The 13,423-nt window shown below is 43.4% G+C and overlaps 1 non-coding gene across 1 annotated transcript; it reads right to left on the bottom strand.

The window, feature by feature from the left end:
• Window positions 1-242: 242 nt before the first annotated feature.
• LOC148010375 (U6 spliceosomal RNA) lies at window positions 243-345 on the bottom strand. Its single transcript, XR_015689634.1, has one exon. It is a non-coding gene; the product is annotated as a U6 spliceosomal RNA (small nuclear RNA).
• Between the last annotated feature and the right edge of the window lie 13,078 nt (window positions 346-13,423).

Below are 13,423 nucleotides of genomic sequence, written 5' to 3'. Positions count from 1 at the left end.
AAGCCTGTGAATTTTGAGGGGTTACATGTCCTTCTACTTTTTTCCGTTCTCAGACATGGGCCCGAGTGCCGTCCTGCAGCTGTTGGGAGCGCCTACCCTCCAGAAAGGAACCTTTGCACAAGCTCCTTCTTGCGTTACGAGGAGAAAAGCCGGGTTCTCGACATTTGCGGCGCGGGCAGCAGGAAGAAGGTCGAAAACAAAAACATATTCGGATCCGGCCCGACGCAGCGACGAAAGGCGAAAAAAATTTGGACCATTTCTCGATTTGTGCGTGTCATCCTTGCGCAGGGGCCATGCTAATCTTCTCTGTATCGTTCCAATTTTATCAGATGTCTCCGAAGAGACGAAACAAGAGCACCTCTCGCTTGGCGCCCAGATAGACGCAAACACTGAAGCTGAGCGTGCATGTGGGGCAGAACGCAGCACACGTGGCACGCTGCTGCAAGTGAAGCGGGTGCGGCTTTTGGCTCGTGCCTACGTTCCTGGACGCACAAGAACTTGATGGAGCTCCCGCTCCCGCGTGCGCTTCTAGCTTTGTGCAGCGTTAGGACTTGAGAAGGAATGGAAGAAGGGAGTCATCGGCTTGGTGGCAACCTAGACAGCCCCGTCTGGACATACATGCGCCTCAAGGAAAGCCGCATGATAGGAGAGCTAATAGGGATCTCGAATGAATGTACTCGTCTCACTCTCACAAAGTGGTGCTACCAGGGCTTCCCAAGCCTTCCATTTGCACCGCCTCAGGCTATGCATCTCTCTCTCTCTCTCTCTCTCTCATGTTTGTGCTTGTTCCCTCAACACCTCAGCCTCAAGGATTTGTTTCTCGAAATGGAGTCTTGTGAAGACCTACGGAGGAGGAGGAGGAGGAGGAGGAAGTACTCACTTACCACCGTACCGTATGGCACTATGTATTGCCTGGGCATGCAGACTCATAAGAAGGCATCACCATTTCACTCTATGAGTTTTCCACCTTGGTCAATGCTTGCTTGCTGGACCTGCACACAACTTTCCTGTGGCGTCGGCACACATCACACCGGTGTCCACATTCTAGGGATAAAGAGCTTTTCAAGTTCAACAAAATGTGGGTTACCTTATAGATTCGCAGTGCTAGAAGTTTTGAAGTTCTTTGTCCGAGGCGTAATGCATAGGTAAATAGGGGTTGGGTTCTTTTATACTACTTTGATGCTTTCTTATCAAAAGAGGCAGGCAACCTTTCTTTTTCATGGATATAAAATGTGCATTTTTATGGTACATCCAATAAGTTTAAAAAGGGGGTTATATCTCTCTTATAAGTATTGTAAATAGGGGATTCTCTAAAACTATTGACATGTCTCCGTTATAAAGTGCGACTCTCTCTCAGGAGATAATGCAAGCCAATGTTAGACTCTAGACCATTAATACATTAATGATCCATGGATTTTTTCTCACCACAAAATTGAGCTTTGATGATTGTGCATTTCATGATTTACGGAACCATAACATGGTCGAGAACTATCTTTCATTACACTTTTTTGCTACTTTATTATTTATTAATAACATTTTAGTATTGAAAGTTCTAGCAGAAAAGCATCCAATGTTATATATCTTCATCTAATTTTCTACACTCTAAGATAGAACTTTTACCACATATTCTATAAGGTAAATTTATACGTAGCTCCTTAAAGTCATCCTTAGTGTATGTGAGTGAGTGGCGAGATAGAAAGGGATGAAGAGGGAGTCCAAGAAAATGGATGCAAATAAGGATAAACTCGAGATTTTTGAGTACGAATTGCTCGCAAACATAGAAATAGCACTACAAGCACCTCGCACTACCCCCCGATGCCTACAATGTAAGTTGAATCGAACCACAACAGAGATGAGGGAAAGGCCCCCCAAGAATATGCCTTGCCACTGCAAATTCGATTGACTTTGTAGCATATTCTCACAATGGCACAACATGCCATAATGTTTTTTGCTTCAATCCCTAACTCTATCCATAGCTGAAGCAATGAAGATTCAACCAGATTAGCACCCTCGTACAAGAGACCACTAGAGGACATCTCAACTGCATCCATGCCCCTTCCAAACATATAAAAAAATCTCATGATATCATTACAAATTGTTTGTCGAGCTTGCTAATTAGACTATCAAAGGTAAAGAGGCTGCCTAGGTTCCTCAGCCTATGTGCCAAAGGAAATACAACATGAATTAACAGCTAGAAAAGCTTTGTGGGATGAAATGGATCAACAAATTTTGTACGCCTATTCTTCACTAAAGGAACAAAGTGCAAAACTAGAAGAATATCTCACTGCCCTACATGAACAACAAGAAGAGCATGAAAGTGCTAGGGAAGAAACAAAGGACGAATGTAAAAGGACATTGTGGGAGCTCTAGCTACTCAAGGATAGCCACCTTAAGTAGTAAAATCTCAATGTATCCTTGATAGCATAAGTATTTGTGCTTAAGTCCTAGAAAAGCGAGTTCAATGTCAATCCAATGAAGGCCATGAGGTCAACCATTGGTCCCTGGCTATAGCCCTAGGACACCATGAGACGACCAGTAGAGATTGAAATGCTTCTTGGTGAATAAAAAAGTTGATACAAATGTGGCTCCCATGGAGTAAGAAACCTTAAGAAGGCTAGTTTTAGCTACCCACTAGGCCAAAACCGCTCCAATGACCAAACCCCATACCACAAAATTTGGCCGCTCCACGTCTTCCACGCCACCTCTCTATCATCCACAATTATGTTGCCTCTTCACCTTGGCCACTCAATACATCCACCTTGTGGGTCTCCCACTCCCACGCAACACCAAGCATGAGCCAAATGTGCTCAACAAAAAAATATCAAAACTTCAAGGCTAAAGTGCTCCCAACCACCCTCTCCTTGACATTTCAAAGTTTAAAATAGTACTTTCCTTGAAAAAGGTAGATGGATTCATCTCAATCAATAGCCTAATATATAAGGATTTTTAATCATGATAACCAGGCGCAGTGATCTTTTGCCAATTGCACTCTCATAGAGTTTTGTAGTGCACAACCCAATGGTGCCGAGAAATTTTCAAAAGGAATCATATACTATATGTTGCCGATTGTATCACATCTACTAAAGGTTGCTTTGATCCCACCTATTGCGCTTACCCCCATCATTTTAGGCCTTCTTATGACTCTTCTTGAGTTTTCTTTCCATTTTCAAAAATAACCAACATTATTAATGTAGGTGTCCCCTACCTCTTCCAATGTGTGTCAATCTTATCCCGTCTTTTAAAAGCTTCATAGATCTCTTCACTAACGACCTTGATTGTGAGTTTATAGCCACCACCAATTCATTTTTGCCAATTAGTACTCTTACTTGGTTAAGCTTGGAACCCCACATGACAAGAGGCTTCTGAACTACTCTTTAGTATAACGGTGGTGTAGAAACCAAGTCTATGTGACTTGCTTAGTAAGTTCACCACTTGAAATCACTCGTTCCTTTGTAGCTTACCTCTCTATAATCTTAGGAGACACTTTTAAAACATCTCTAAGACCTAGTCCCCCCTCATAAGCTTAGTAATACCTCTTTCTCTTGTATTCAAAAAAGAAAGAGACAAATAAAAGTAGCTTTAAAAATGCAATTATAATAGTCTAAACATAGGGCACACACTGAGGCATTGCACCTATCAATCCTTAAGTTAAAACTATATATTTTTAAAAACGACAAGGTCTCTCTCCAATGCAAACTATATATTTTTAAAAAGGGAGAAATCTCACCTCAAGCTGCAATGGCCTTAGTTAAATATCGAGTGTAAATACACCAAGGAGAAAGTAGGATTATCAAGAAGATTTAAATCTAAAGTACATAATGTGTGAAAAGGAATAGAAAGATCATTCTTTTATGTGCTAACTTTTGGTCTCCATTCTCTTCTTTTCTTCACGCTCCCAAGAGTTTAGTTCCATTAGAGCTTGGAGTTGGGAACCTAGATCCTCGAAGCTTGAAGCCATTGGAGAATACACAAGGATTGTGGAGAAAATGAATTCATTTATTCACAAACTAGACTAGAATGGAGAGGGAAACATGATTCATGAGTTCTAGCCTTTCATTTTGAGGTTTAACTTTTTAGGTAGTTTGATCTTGGATGAGAAGTGTATAGCTTGATTGCCTGAGAGAGAGAACGGATGATGTCCAAAGTGAAAGAAATCCACCAAGTGAGTGTGGAATAACTCTTGATAGATAAGAAATCCATCCAATTCTTAGTCAATTGTCTATGGACTTGCCTCGACAAGGGTGATTGGGGACTATTCAAGGCATCCCCAATAATCAAGGTCAATGATATGCAAAGCTAATGTGGCTACCTTGACTTTTGCACCATTCCTCTTTTGATAAGATGAGTCGCTTGATCTTGTGATAACTGTCAAAGCTTCACGACAGCCTTGTGTGCTCCCTCCAACTGATAATTATTGAGATTTTGTTGGACTATGTTTCTGATTAGGAGATCCTTGATAAAACGCTTGGGTATCCTTGTCATGGTAGCAATGTGCCATATATTAGAAATCATATTGCGAAAAACATATGCCTTTTTTTCAGAGTTGTATATCTCATGTTCCAATCAATACCACTCCATGCTAGTGAGAGCTCTGTTGGAGAGCTCATTGAATTGTGTAGCTTTTGGCCCTTGTTATATGGTTCAAGATTCTTCACTATGCCAAGAATGTCCTCTACAATCTTCTCACTCAAAGTGATTGGATACTTAATAAGCCACCATTGGATGGCCACTTCTTCTAACTTAATGGATCTTTTTTTGTATTTCCAAAACTTGATACGAAGCTTGTAACTAATGTCATACACAATAACATACGCAATAACAACAGTGATAATATCCTGTAGTCCTAATGACTCATTGTCGAAGGGTAATCACATATCATGCCACAAATCCACGGAGGATAAGAATTGAAGCAAGCCAGAAGAAAACTCGAAAGCGGCTTCAATAAAGATTCCTTAAGAGAAGTCTTCACGACATTTTGTTTCCGTCTACCAACACATTCGCACTAGTTTCAAAGTTCCAATCAAGGTGACAACTATGGTCATGCCCGTTATCACCGCTTACTTCCCTATTTATCCTCTCCTTCATCACGTGACTTATTTCCTTCTCCTAACTTGCCATGTGCTTCCCTTCTTAGCTTTTTCAATAGCCATGCAATCATATTGCCAAAAAACCAAAGCGATCCAGAAAGATCTCCTCCTCCACCAATGCCATGAAGATTGAAAGGTGACCCCAAAAGAAAGCTAAAGGCTTAATCAATTAGTGCATGCTTTTATTTTCTCCTTCCCACCCTCATACCATAAAATAATAATCCATTATTGCATAGAGCACAAGGTTGATCCACCCTTCCTTTGTAACATTAAAGTATAAGCCCTTATTTCATAAGCATACTCCTTACCCAACGTTGAAGGTCATGCCCATCATCACAATCATGGGCAACCATAATCACACCTGGATGCCGATCAAGAATTTAGCCACAAGCCTTCTAAACTCCTTCTCAATTTGTTTGTAAACTCATCCTTGACTCTAATGAAAGTTTTAAGAAGTGATGTCTCAATGTAACAAGAATCCAAGCGTGTATCCTTATTCTCCAATTTTGACCAAACAAAAAGGAAAAAAACACAATGATGTTGTCTTTATTCTAATTGTGCAGTTAGCAAACACCCATTTCCTTGGGTTTTTTTAGAATGAATGCCCAGCACCATGACATCACTATGTGCAACTCCTCATCAATAAAGCTTTAACAAAAGTAGGGAGACAAATAAAAGTAACTTTAAAAATGCAATAATGGTCCAAACACAGGGCATACACTTAGGCATTGCACCTATCAATCCTTGAGTTAAAAATGCACAATGATCTCAAGTTGATTTGGCTCCTTTTTCGATCCCTGGCCCTTTCTCCCCACTCACAATCTAGGCTCCCTGAAATCTAGGACATGATTTTGGCTTTCCAATAGACCTACCTCCCTTTCTCACCAACTGGATTCTCAAGGTTGGGACATACATTGGAACTCGCTTCCCTATTAGTTCCAAATCCCAATTGTATCTACATGTGTATCCCCACTACATATTAGACACATTCCTCTTAAAACACACTTTTCTCCTATATTTATTGTGACCCATCGACCAACAAAAATGACAATCACATTGAAGATCCCTCCAACTCTCAATGCAGTGTTGAAGGGACATGCATACTTCTATGACAGAGGATAATGTTACCAAAATTGTTGAACGGCCAAAACGACAAGGTCTCTCACCAATGCAAACTATATATTTTTAAAAAGGGAGAAATCTCACCTCAAGCTGCAATGGCCTTAGTTAAATATCGAGTGTAAATACACCAAGGAGAAAGTAGGATTATCAAGAAGCTTTAAATCTAAAGTACATAATGTGTGAAAAGGAATAGAAAGATCATTCTTTTATGTGCTAACTTTTGGTCTCCATTCTCTTCTTTTCTTCATGCTCCCAAGAGTTTAGTTCCATTAGAGATTAGGGTTGGGAGCCTAGATCCTCGATTTGACCATGTGGTCAAATAATAAAGGTATTGGGGTCCTAATAGAGTGTTACATGCCCATTGACATATCACTTATTATATTTAGTTTATTGAACCTACCTACAGCTGGCATAGTTATAGTGCCTGTTGATTAATATAGTCAGTTTTGCATTGTTTGACTTAATATGCCACTTTTCTTTATGTTGTAACTTATCTATACTTTTGTGTAGATTGTATCATGTGAAAAGAAGAAGAAAAAACCAGCAAGAAAACGTTTTTGCCATCATCTCCCTTTTTGTATTCTTGAGTGAGCTTCCTCTTGTGTGTATGTTGTGTGTTTAGTATAGCAACTCAAGCAAATCTCCCCACCATGTGATTCATGACATGATATTAGAGTAGTACCACTAAGAGGCTAGTTTTGAAGGCTGAATTGTAGGAAAAGAAACAAGGATTTGAGCAAGCAAGGAACATGTATGAAGCTCTTCCATTCTTCCACTCTTTCTCTTGGATAGTGCATGTGGAGGCACTGAAAACAGGGCCAGCAAAAATATTAGAATGTTGTGAGATTTGGTATGCGAGTAAAGCAATGTATATTCTATAGATAAACCCTTTGGAGCTTTACTGTTGCTTTTTTGGCCATCTAAGGTTGTTTTGGGTCCCATTTTAGATTGCAAGGTTATTTACACCAATTTCAGGGTATATTGTGATTTTAGCTATATCGATTAAAAGTAGATGCACAAGTTATAAATTTATAATTTATAAGTTTTGAGGTGTTTGCCAGGATGCAAACACAAGTTTTATTTGTGAATAGGTTGCAAAGTACATGTATTTTTTAGCCGTCAGTGAAAGAGGCTATTTGTTGTATTATTGTGCACTTGTTGTAAGAGATTACATGAGACTTGCTTACTGTTTTGTATTAATTTTGAAAAAATGACAGAGAACAATGGAAATGCCGTCATCTCTCTTTTTGTATTCTTGAGTTAGCTTCCTCTTGTGTGTATGTTGTGTGTTTAGTACAGCAACTCAAGCAAATCTCCCCACCATGTGATTCATGACATGATATTAGAGTAGTACCACTAAGAGGCTAGTTTTGAAGGTTGAATTGCAGGAAAAGAAACAAGGATTTGAGCAAGCAAGTAACAGGTAAGAAGCATTGCAGTGAGTTTGCTTCTTGAAGGTTCACCCTAGCAGCGATTCCGTGCCTGCATCTTCAGCGTTTGGCAACATCTAGAAGATCATTGGTACAGTCTCAAAGTCGATAGAAACGGTGGCCCTCCACTTGCCGAGAAGTGCGTATGAGCGGCCCCCATATAGGCTTAATTTAGCATTAGTGGGCTGTAGTGGTGGTTTGCCGAGTTGGGTCCAATGATCGTGAGTTAAGACATTGAAGTCTGCTCCCTCGCCAATCAAGGAATTGAAAGCGCATGTTCGCTTGGCAGTGACCGTGATGTGTAGGTATGTAGGTTCTACGGCTTCCTCATCCTCATCATCCATTTCAGTGATCGTGGCTACTCGTACTTTGACCGGAGGTTCTAACATTGGTGGCTCATGCAGAGGATGCATGGGAGGGTAGTACTTCTTGACACGACTGCCACATTGAAGAAGCCTATGCCCTCTCTGTCTAGAGTCTCGAGCTCAACAATGCCAATTCGACTGATTGTATGAACTTTGAAAGGTCTAAGACCTATAAACTTCATTTTTTGCTTATGCCCCTTAATTGAGTACAGGAGTACTAAGTCTCCCTATTCAAAATCGCGCTGCTTGATGTGCTTGTCAAACCAGCTCTTACGTCATGCCTTCTCACATATGAATGCGTGAGTGGCTAGAAGATGAATTTTCGAGAGGCATTCGAGCTCGACCAAGCGTTGCGTCCATGCCTCCTTTCCTTCCCATCGTTTCTAAAGTGCTATTCTCAAGCTAGGAACAAAGAACTCTACAGGGAGCATTGCTTCAATTCCGTAGGTTAACCTAAAGGGAGTCTGGCCAATAGCCATTTTATAAGCTGTACAGTAAGCCCACAAGGCTACCATCAGCTTGTTATCCCAGTTGCTGCGTGAACCAAAGACTACTTTGGTCAGGACGTTTACAAGAATCTTATTCGTGGATTTCGCCTGGCCGTTTGCTTGAGGGTACTATGGAGAGGATTTTCAATGGATAATTAGAAAGGTGGATAGAAGATGTGCTATGGCTTCATTGATGAAGTGTGTGCCCTGGTCTCGCTGACTAGTTCCATGGGGTAGCCAAATCGTGAAATCACCTGCTTCCACAAGAACTTGGCAATCGTTCTAGCATCGTTCTTTCGTGTCACTCTCGCTTCTGCCCATTTCGTTAGGTAGTCTGTGGCCACAATGATGTATTTGGCCTGTGAATACTATGCAGTTGGGTTGTTGGGTCCTATAAAGTCAATTTTTCATTTTTCGAAGGGTTGTCATGCAATGATTGGGATCAACTCCATTTGATCCTTGCAAATCGAGACCTTTATCCGCTGACACTCGTCACAATGCTTAACGAATCGTGTTGCATCAGGAAACAACGTTGGCCACCATAAGTGAGACTGCGACACCTTGCGGGCTATCGTGTCTCCGCTAAAGTGCCCACCACTAGCAATTTCACTGTGCGCCTCTAAGAGCACATTGTGCATCTCATGCTCGCACACGCATCTACGCCGCAGTCCATCTTGCCCTAGTCGATATAGCTGGCCTGCTATCAACTGGTAGGGTTGGATCTTGAGGATGAGTCTCCTAAGTATTGCCTTTTCTATCGGTCACTCAAGCAGTACGTACTCAAGCACTTGGACTATGTCATCTGCCCAATATGGTGTTAGATCAGCCTTAAATAAATCTCTCTCTCACTGGAAAGGTTAAAGAGATAGGCGTCTGGCAATTCATCAGCAATGCCTTCTCCAGCGGCCTCTCCCGTGGGGATGTGTGACATATGGTCAGCCATGTAGTGCTATTTTCTATAATCTCTTAGAGTTCCCTCTCGTTATTTGGCACTTGGAAGGTGACAGGTTTAGGTCTCCCCTGAGGCGTTCCTCCCATCATGCAAACTGGTACGGACGGTGCATCTTTAGACTTACCAATTGTCTTGATGTCTTGCTCGTTTGCCTCATGATCCGAGAATGGCAGGTCGATTGTAGCAATGACATGTATCCAATCTCGCTCGTCCTTTGGGCATGGAATATACTTGGTTAAGGGTCTATAGGACTTCTTGACTTGAGCGTTCCCTTTAAGCATCACGGAGATGGCATCCAAGTCGACTGGTGAGGTCTTCCAGGTGTCCATCTCTGCCCTCACAGCGTCCGTTCTATTGCCAAGGAAGATTAATCCATTACCCCAATCTTCGATGACTCTGGCATTGGGCATCTAGGGTCAGCCTAATACGATATCGTAGTCCACACCCTTCATGACTATAAAGTCAACTGGGAACTAGACACCTGCGATTTTCACTGGCCAATTTTTTAGCACCTCGAATGGTTTCACTCTCATACCATTTGCTAGTGTGATATTGAACTTAACAGTCTCAACAGGTGGGTTTCCCCAAGTCTAAAGCACTGCGTGGCTAAGCACACTAACCCCAGCTGTCGTGTCTATGATCCCCTTTCTCGTTGTGTCGCCTAGGGCTAGGATCTTTTAGAGTACATGCATCTTGGTGCCCTCCCAGAAGGCATTAACGTGCAAGGACTTTGGCACACAGTGCAGTGTCAGAGTCGGTATTTGTGTCTCTACATCATGGTCATGGAGATCAGCATCTTGCTCTCGTGATCCTTCAACCCACTGTTTCAGGTCTTGCCATAGGGTGGGATGCTACTTATGCAAGTCTCCCACACTTGGCGTTATAGGGATGGTCACCAGCATGGTAAGGAGGTCATTGGCTGTTCGTCTCTCTCCTAATCCAGATTGTCCTGGCCAATGGCCGTGACTGATTTGCGGGCCTACAGCATCAAGACTTGTCCTAAGCGGTACTGCTTGTGGTGTGGTCACATCCCCCCTGGCTTTGCTCGAGGGGGTGAGACTGGCGTGCTTATGCTAGAGAGATCATCGATCTCGTCCTCTAGGATAGGCTCAGCGTCCTTTAGGTGCTCTTGGGCCTCTTTCACCCATTCCTTCACTTTCTCTATGGCCTCTAGTAGGCGCTTCGAATGCGGAGTATTCCCCTACCTTAGCACTTTCCTTTTTGGCCGTCTTAGGGGCTGAAGTTTTTGCCTCTGCATCAGTGACCTCCTTTCCAGCAGGCAGAGTAGTAGCACTCTCAATTTTCAGTGCAACCTTACCTTCAGGCCTCTTCTTTCTCCGCCTATGGCTCTTCTTCCCTATCGATGCTGCATCGAGGTTGCTAGGTCCTGGCAGTGATATGCCGTCCTACTTCATCTGGGCATGAGTCATGACCCACAATGGGATAGGTGTAGCCTCCCCATCAAGGTTCTCTACACCAAACAGCCCCAATGGGACAGATGGCACGTTGGCTGACCTCAAAGATGGTTCTCACTTTGGGCAATCGACGAAGAGATGAGTGATCCCGCACTCAACACACCTTAGGTCAGCTTTGTCTCTGTTCTGTTGCTCCCTCTGGCAGCGTGATGAGGCACGCCCTAGGTGACCACAAGTCCAAAAGATGATTAGATCATGCATTTGCTCTCCTAGGCCTCTACCTTGTCCTCTTCCTAATTCCATCACTGGTACTGGTTGATAGTTCATAAGGACTATGTTGCCCTCGTCGTCGTGCGAGACCTAAGGGTATACGTAAGTCTCTTCCTCATTCGGCTCTTCCACATAGTGGACTGGAGCACCACTTGGTGGATGGGTTGCATAGGGACCAGGTAGTCTAGGTATGCCTGTAGGGTTTATGTCCATCCTAGGAACAATCGGCTTGATATCGTTAGGCGCAGGAAGGGCCAATGGGGCTCCCCTTCCGAAGAATGGTTGAGGCCTCTTCGCTAGGTAGGATTGGCCGTATGGTTGCGAGTACAGAAGTCTTGTTGGTAATCTACAATGCGCGACGTCGTGACCGAACCTACCGCAATTAGCGCAAGGTCTTAACACTCGGCTGGCAAAGTGGTTTCTGCCGTTGTACACGCATTGGATGTGTGGGCGCGCTAGTCATCTCAACATGTCTTGCAGCTTGTCTATCTCCATCTTTACATCAGCCAAGTCCTGGTTTGTCTCGGTGGCTTTCCCCTTATCTTGGGTGGTTGGTCTTGATGGTTCGCTCGAGTTTGAAGCTCTCTCTGAGCTCTGCGAGTTAGTTTCTTTTGAGTTTAAGCTCCTGGAGCTTCTCTCTTTCAACTGGTCGTCAACTCTAATGGCTTCCTCAAAAACCCTAGCTAGCGCGTTTCACTGCAAGCTTGAGTTACTTACCAAAGCCTTATACAGCTCCTCATTTTGAATTCCCCTGATGAATACAGTTGACACTGCTCTTTTAGTTGGTCGTTCACCCGTAGGGATTCTCTTGAAGAGACTCCTCACGTGGGTCACATAATCACGAATGTCCTCCTTCTCCTTCTACTTGACATTCATCAATCGCACTAGTAGATTGTTAGAGTATCCAAGCTTGGCAAATCTCTTGATGAAGAGATTCTTGAGGCCGTTGACGTTGGTTCGCTCTGCAGCATCTAAACTCATATACCAAATCCTACCCTTGTCACCTAAGCAGAGGCGGAACGCTTGAGAATGCTGAGTCAGGTCCGTGAGGCTATTGGCTTCACAGACTTTCTCGAATTGCTCTATGAAACTATATAGATCATCGTGGGACTGGTACTTGTCAAGCTTCTTTGCAACGATTGGGATTTTGGACTCGCTCTTGGAGCCTTGGTTTGCTCCTAATCCTACTTGCACTGATGTCGCTAGTGTTGCGGCACTTTGCTCTACTACTGTGTTGGTGGCTTCATGAGAAGCTCACTTAGCATTAAGTCTCCTTCCAAGTCTCTCTCGTGATCTCTACCGGCTAGGTTCAACACCTGTTGTACCTCCTGCAATTCTGTGCTTTGCCTTTGGCTCCTAGCATGTTGATCTCTGTTGTACTGTATTATGCTTTGCAGTGCCTTGTGGGCTAGCTTCCTCTCCTCTTCTAAGTCTACAATGATGGCGTCTGTTGTCCTGTCGCGGTGTTCATACTGGGCGTACGCATCGTAGCTACTAAGCAGCTCTGCCGAATCACCTTTGGGAAGACTCCTAAGTCGAGTTTCTCGTTCGGCCTGCGGTCTAGGTTTTCTTTTGCCATCGTCGTGTTCTCGTGCTCCACCAAGCTATCCATCAGGTTAAGTAAGTTTGTGAAATCCACCTCTTTGGTGCCGCTTACTTGGTCCTACTCCGTGTGTCGATGGTCTGTCTATGTCTTTGGGTCTTCTCCTATTGGTGGGTTCCTTGAGTTGTTTATCTGAGTGAGTTCCTTGATTTATTAAATACAATCCTCAATTTATCTCCTCTGAGTGTGTGTGTTTCTTCCCATGCACTTGTGCTCAATTAGGCTTTTAGTTTTCCTTAAGTGTACTTCAAGTGCGAAAATTCAAGGTGAGTGTGGCAAACAATATCTAAGCGTCTTACGCACTCTCGCCTCGTTTTGGGCTTAATAGGCTTGTCGATCAGTTCTCTGGCCGTCTTGACAAAGTTACAGGTTTTCCTACTACGTTGCCTTGCTCGTTCTTGGTTCGGTCAAGGTTTATGGCTCAACGGGTTGTCTCTAGGACTCTAGGTCTTGTGACAACCTACGCAAGCTGGTAAGCGGCTACGCCTTACGATTTTGCCTATTCCTTGTGCCAGAATCGAGTTCTGAGCGTCAGGAGGACTTGCGACAGGTCGTGCGGATGGGTCTGGTCAAATTTCTAGAAAATTTGAAAACGTCTACACGATCCAAATTGACCGAATTGTAGGGGCCGAGTGGGTGACTCGAACCGGCCGAGGCGCACGGGCTGAGGGCCGAAAGGATGACTCGAATA

This window comes from Lygodium microphyllum, chromosome 29, assembly GCF_053477565.2.
Source record: "Lygodium microphyllum isolate KBCC chromosome 29, Lygodium_microphyllum_v1.1.10, whole genome shotgun sequence".
In the NCBI taxonomy this organism is placed as follows: domain Eukaryota; kingdom Viridiplantae; phylum Streptophyta; class Polypodiopsida; order Schizaeales; family Lygodiaceae; genus Lygodium; species Lygodium microphyllum.
The sequence above is the reverse complement of the archived record's forward strand: the minus strand, read 5'-3'. Positions and strand labels throughout refer to the sequence as shown.